Source organism: Eriocheir sinensis, chromosome 19 (assembly GCF_024679095.1).
Source record: "Eriocheir sinensis breed Jianghai 21 chromosome 19, ASM2467909v1, whole genome shotgun sequence".
In the NCBI taxonomy this organism is placed as follows: Eukaryota; Metazoa; Arthropoda; class Malacostraca; order Decapoda; family Varunidae; genus Eriocheir; species Eriocheir sinensis.
In genome coordinates this window covers 14,002,256-14,008,255 of record NC_066527.1, presented here as the reverse complement: position 1 = coordinate 14,008,255, position 6,000 = coordinate 14,002,256, and positions in this window count along the sequence as shown.

The window sequence follows — 6,000 nt, the reverse complement described above, 5'->3', positions numbered from 1 at the left end:
CCACCACCACCACTACCACCACCATCACCACCACCACCACCACTACCACCACCATCACCACCACCACCACCATTAAACACATCAACACCACCACCATCACCACCACTATCATCACCACTATCCTCACCTTCATCACCACCACCACTGCCACCACCACCACCACCACCACAATCATCACCACTATCCTCACCTTCATCACCACCACCACTGCCACCACCACTGCCACAACCACAACCACCACCATCACCACCACCACCACCATTAAACACATCAACACCACCACCATCACCACCACTGTCATTACCACTACCTCTGCTATTTTCATCACCAAAATCACCACTAGCCTCGTCACCACTCTCCCACCACCATCATCTCTGCTAGCATCACCACCACCACCACCACCATCACCACCACTATTGCTTTATCACTCATTTTAACACCACTTTCCAGTCACCTCTGTTATCACCACCACCACCACCACCACCATAACGTCTCTTACTGTCATCACCGCCCAAACCACCTCCGAACCACCACTATCACCATCATAAGTATCACCACCGTCACCACCACCAGTATCACCACCACCACCGTCACCACCATTACCATCCTCTATATATCAACTCCTTCCTAAATCATCCTCTCAATCTCCTCATTTTCTTCTTCTTCTTTATATGTTTCTTCAATTTTCTTCTTTTCTTCTATTTTTTTATTTATTCTCAGGTTATTATTATTCTTTTCTTCATATCTTTTATTTCTTCTTCCTTATTATCTTCTTTGCCTTCTTCCTTCTCCTCCTCCATACCAGGAAAGACTCAAGCGACTCAATCTCTTTACACTGGAGAAAAGACGCCTACGAGGGGATATGCTTCAAGTCTTCAAGTACCTGAAAAAGTTCAACAACGTCGATCACTCAAAGTTCTTTAAACTGCAAACAAACTCAAGAACTAGAAATAACGGCTTACCCATTCAATCAAATCGATGTTGCACAGATACTGGCAGGAGTTTCTTCTCAAACCGAGTCATCCGCCACTGGAACAATCTTCCCTCAGAAGTAGTAAATGCGAATACCATCAACTCCTTCAAAAATCAAATCGATAGTTATTTCATTGCGACGGGAGTACACTGAGTATCGAGGTGCTTTCATCTGCTTTGCGGGCACCAAGTGGCTGTCGAGCAGATTAAATCACCAGAGCGGGCAACCTCGTAATGAGCCAATAGGCTTTCTGTTGCCTGTATTTCCATGTTGCCATGTTTCCTCTTCCTCCTCCCCTTCCTGCTCCTCCTCCTCCTTTTATTTATTTTCAACGTTTTATCGTCCTTCATTTGTCTTGTCTTTGTTTCTCTTCAGCTTCATAATATCCCATCCCTCTTCCTCCTCCTCCTCCTCCTCCTCCTCCCCCTCCCCTCCTCCTCCTCCTACTCCTCCACATTTTCTTTATTAGTATTTTTATCGCCATCATTTATTTTTTCGCTTTATAATTCTTTTCCAAGCCCTGCATTCTCTCTCTCTCTCTCTCTCTCTCTCTCTCTCTCTCTCTCTCTCTCTCTCTCTCTCTCTCTCTCTCTCTCTCTCTGATGAAGTGTGTGTGGGAAGATTATATTTACTATCTCCATAAATGCAGAGGGGGAGGAGGAGGAGGTGGAGGAGGAGGAGGAGGAGGAGGAGGAAGAGTTGGAAGAGGAAGAGGAGAACTTGGACGATGACGAGGACGAGAAGGACGTGGAAGAGAGAAAGCGGGACGATGACGAGGAGGAGGAGGAGGAGGAGGAGGAGGATACGATTAGAAGGACGAGAACAAAAAGACTAAAAAAAGAAAGAGAAAAATAAGAAAAAGAGAACGAAGAATAAGAAGAAAAAAAAAACTAAATTAGACGAGAGAGAGAGAGAGAGAGAGAGAGAGAGAGAGAGAGAGAGAGAGAGAGAGAGAGAGAGAGAGAGACGCGGCAGATATAAAGTAGGGGAAGGGGAGAAGGAGGAGGAGGAGGAGGAGAAGGAGGAGGAGGAAGAAGAGGAAGAATAGGAGGAGGAGGAGGAGGAAGAGGAAGAATAGAAGGAGGAGGAGGAAGGAGCGAATGTTCATCAGGCAGTAAAGATGTTGATACAAAGAGAGAGAGAGAGAGAGAGAGAGAGAGAGAGAGAGAGAGAGAGAATGTTCAATCACTTAACGTAGGGAGAGTTTGTAAAAATTATGAATCTTTCTCTCTCTCTCTCTCTCTCTCTCTCTCTCTCTCTCTCTCTCTCTGCAAGCTTTTCTTCTTGTTTTTTCTCTCCTTCCTTTACTTTATCCTCTTTTATTCCTTCTATCTTCCCTCTTCCTCACATATCTCGCCTTCCCCTTCCTCCTCTTCCTCTCATCCCTTCCTTCCTCCCCCTTATCATTCATTCCTTTTCTTCCCCTTTATAAATTCACCCAGACTCATTACCGCTTATCTTCCCTTTCATCCTCTCTGCTCTCACTTCCCCTTTATTCCTCATCTTCCTCCATCACACAAGGATAGACAAGGATATTAGGAAACTACAAGAGATCAGACAGACGGCCTCCACGTGGCAGCATCTGAGCGTTGGTTGTTCCCCTAATTCCCTTCCCCTCCATAAATACATCTAACCTCAATTTGAAAGCATTTAATTGTGTCTGCCTCAACCACACACCTGCCCAGCTTGTTCCTTTCACCCTTGTCTGTTTCCTTCCTGAACTTGAGTTGATCCGATTTATATCCGTTTTACTGAGTGTTCTTGGGAGTTTTTTTTTTTATTGTAAGTACCTCATCTAAATCGCCCTTATCGACACTCTTAACCAATATCTTCTATACTCTTTCTTTTTATAACGGCAGTGATTAGCGGGGGTTTTTTCAATTATTTTCTCGCCCTTCGTTTGCTATGAGAAAATATTAAAGTTCGCAGTTAAATCCCCACGCAGTCTATGTCTTTCCAAATTATGTAGATTGTTATTTTAGTCTTTCTCTATACAAATAATAATCTTCGCAGTTAAATCTCCACGCAGTCTATGTCTTTCCAAATTATGTAGATTGTTTTTTTTTTTGGGGGGGGGTCTTTCTCTATACGGTAGGGTCTTAAGGCCTTGGATCATTTTAGTCATTCTCTATATTGCTTCGAGGGAATATATATCGTTTCTGTAATAGGGGCCACAAAATCTACACAGCATAGTCCGGGTGAGGCCTAAGCAGTGCCAGATACAGTTAAGGGATAATTTATACGCCCCGGCTGCTTACGCTTCTAGAAATTAAATAAAGAACATGATTAACTGCGCGGTTTCTGTCTCTTAAGTTTTTCTCCCCATCCTCCCCATCCTTTCCCATCATCTGTTTCCCCTTCCCTTTCGTCTACCCATTCCCACATCATCAATTCCACCACCACAACCACAACCTCAACCCCCCCCTTTCTCTCTCTCTCTCTCTCTCTCTCTCATCGCATCCTCCTCCTCCTCCCATTCCTCCCCATCTTTGCCATCACTTCCCATCTTTCTCCCCTTCACCAAATTCCCCTTCTCCCTCTTCTACTCACCCCCATCACCACAGCCACCACCATCTCTCTCCACCTCATATCCTCCTTCTCTCCTTCCTCCCCATCCTTCCCATCCCTTTCCATCTTTCTCCCCATCACCAAATTCCCCTTAACCTTCGTCTATTCACCCCCACAACCACACCACAACAACACCACAACCATAGCCACCCTCTCTCTCTCTTCACCTCCCCTCCTCCTTTTCCTCCTCTCCCCACCCCTTTCCCCTCGTTCTCCCCCACACCCAAAACTCCCCCTTCTCCCCTTCTACTCACCCCCATCGCCCCCATCACCACCACCACCTCTCTACCCACCTCACCTCGTATTCTCCCCTCCCTATCTCCTCCCCTCATCCTCCCCACCATCTCCCCATCACAAACTTTTCCTCCCCCTTTGAATACTAACCCCACACCCACACCACAACCACAACCTTCTCTCTTTCTCCACCTCCCCTCCTCCTCCTCCTCCCCTCCCCAGCCTCTCCCCACCTCCTCCCCAGCTCGGGTTATATATAATGAAAATCCTAAGACGAGTCGATGGCGGGGGAGAGGCGGCGGGCATTGTCCTGGGTGAGGGATGCGAGGCGGGGGGATTATGGCCAGGGGGGGAGGAGGAAGGGAGGAGGGGAGGAGAGAAGGAGGAAAGGAGTGGGAGGGGAGGGAAGAGGTGAGAAGGTGCATAGAATAGGGAGAAAGGAGGAAGGGATGAAGACAGGAAGAAAGAAGGAAGAGATGGAATGGAAAGGAAAGGGTAATGACATGAAGGGGTGGGTAAGGAAGGGAAGGGAGGGAAAGGGATAGGGAGACGGAAGGAGTGGGAGGGGAGAGAAGAGGTGAGAAGGGGCATAGAATAGGGAGAAAGGAGGAAGGGATGAAGACAGGAAGAAAGAAGGAAGAGATGGAATGGAAAGGAAAGGGTAAGGACTTGAAGGGGTGGGTAAGGAAAGGAAGGGAGGGAAAGGGATAGGGAGACGGAAAGAGTGGGTGGGGAGGGATGAGGTGAGAAGGGGCATAGAATAGGGAGAAAGGATGAGAGAAGGAAGAGAAGAAAAGGGAAGGGAGTGGTATGAATGAAAAGAGAGGGAGAGGGGAAGGGAACGAAAGTGCGGAAAAGGAAAGGAAAGTAAGATTGAGGGAGGGGTAAAGATGGGAAGGGAGGAAAAAAGGAGAGGAAAGAAAGGGAGGGGAAGAGATAAGGAAGGGATAAAAATGGGAAGAGAGGGAGAGGGGAAGGGAAAGAAAGGAAGGAAAAGGAAAGGAAGGAAAGAGGTGAGGGAAGGGTAAGGATGGGAAGGGAGGAAAAAAGGAAAGGAAAGAAAGGAAAGAAAGAAGTGAAGGAGGGGTAAGGATGGGAAGGCAGGAAAAAGGAAAGGAAAGAAAGGAAGAAAAATGAAAGGAAGAAAAGAGGTGAGGGAGAGGCAAGGATGGAAGTGGATGAAAATAGAAAGGGCAGAAAGGAAGGGAGGAAAGGGAGGGAGAGGAAGGAAGGAAAGGGAAGTAAAGGAAAGCGAGGGATAGTGGTGAGGATATAGAAGAGGGAGGTAGGAACGAAGGAATACATACATAGGAATACATAAGAAGAACAGACACCAGAAGACCTATCGGTCTATGGCGAGGGTGTTTGTTTACTACCGCTACTACTAGTAATCTACGTGTGGTAGGATAGGATAGAAAAGATTAAGGCTCCTCCCCACCCACCTCTCCCTCCGGCAACGTGCCGGCAGGAAATAGTTAGAAGAGAACACCGTGTACCTTTAAGGAAGAAAAGGACATGGAAATTTTACAGTAAAGAGAGAAATAAGAGGAAATTACTACCCTTAACTTACACTACTGGAAACCTAAGCTGTGGGGGAAAAAGATTTCATTGCATAAGAATATAAGAACACAGAAATACAGGGAGACTGGAAGAGGACGAGTGGCCTACACAGTGCAGCCCCAGAATCCCCCTTAATACTCACGATGGGTGAGGTGTAGTTGCAGGGGCACAGGTGGAGGCTTGATCCTCGTTTTACCGGCGGTACTAGGCACGGCACCAGTAACCTGTCACCTTACTGCACCCACACCTCACTCCACCTGTCATGCGGACATTAACTGTTGCTTTACTCTATTGTTGACTTTCGCTACTTGCAATCTAGGTTGTGGGGGAAAATAATATGGATTTAGGTTGAGGTCTTGCTGCAATCTGTCTGAAAACATGCGAAGAAGGGTCAGTATAATCTTATATCCCTGAAGTACTTACCCAAAGAAGACTTGAAGCTATTGATACTCTGTGCGCTAACTACTGACGGTGGGAGTCTATTCCAGTGATCGACGACTCTGTTATTGAAAAAAAAATTGCACACCAATGTGTTACATCGATTTCCCTTTAACTTCATACCGTTGCTGCGTGTTCTTGTGTTGGTGTCTCTCTGAAATAGACTATCTGGGTTAATGTTGTCGAATCCATTAAGGATTTTGAACACCTCAACTAAGTCCCCTCTT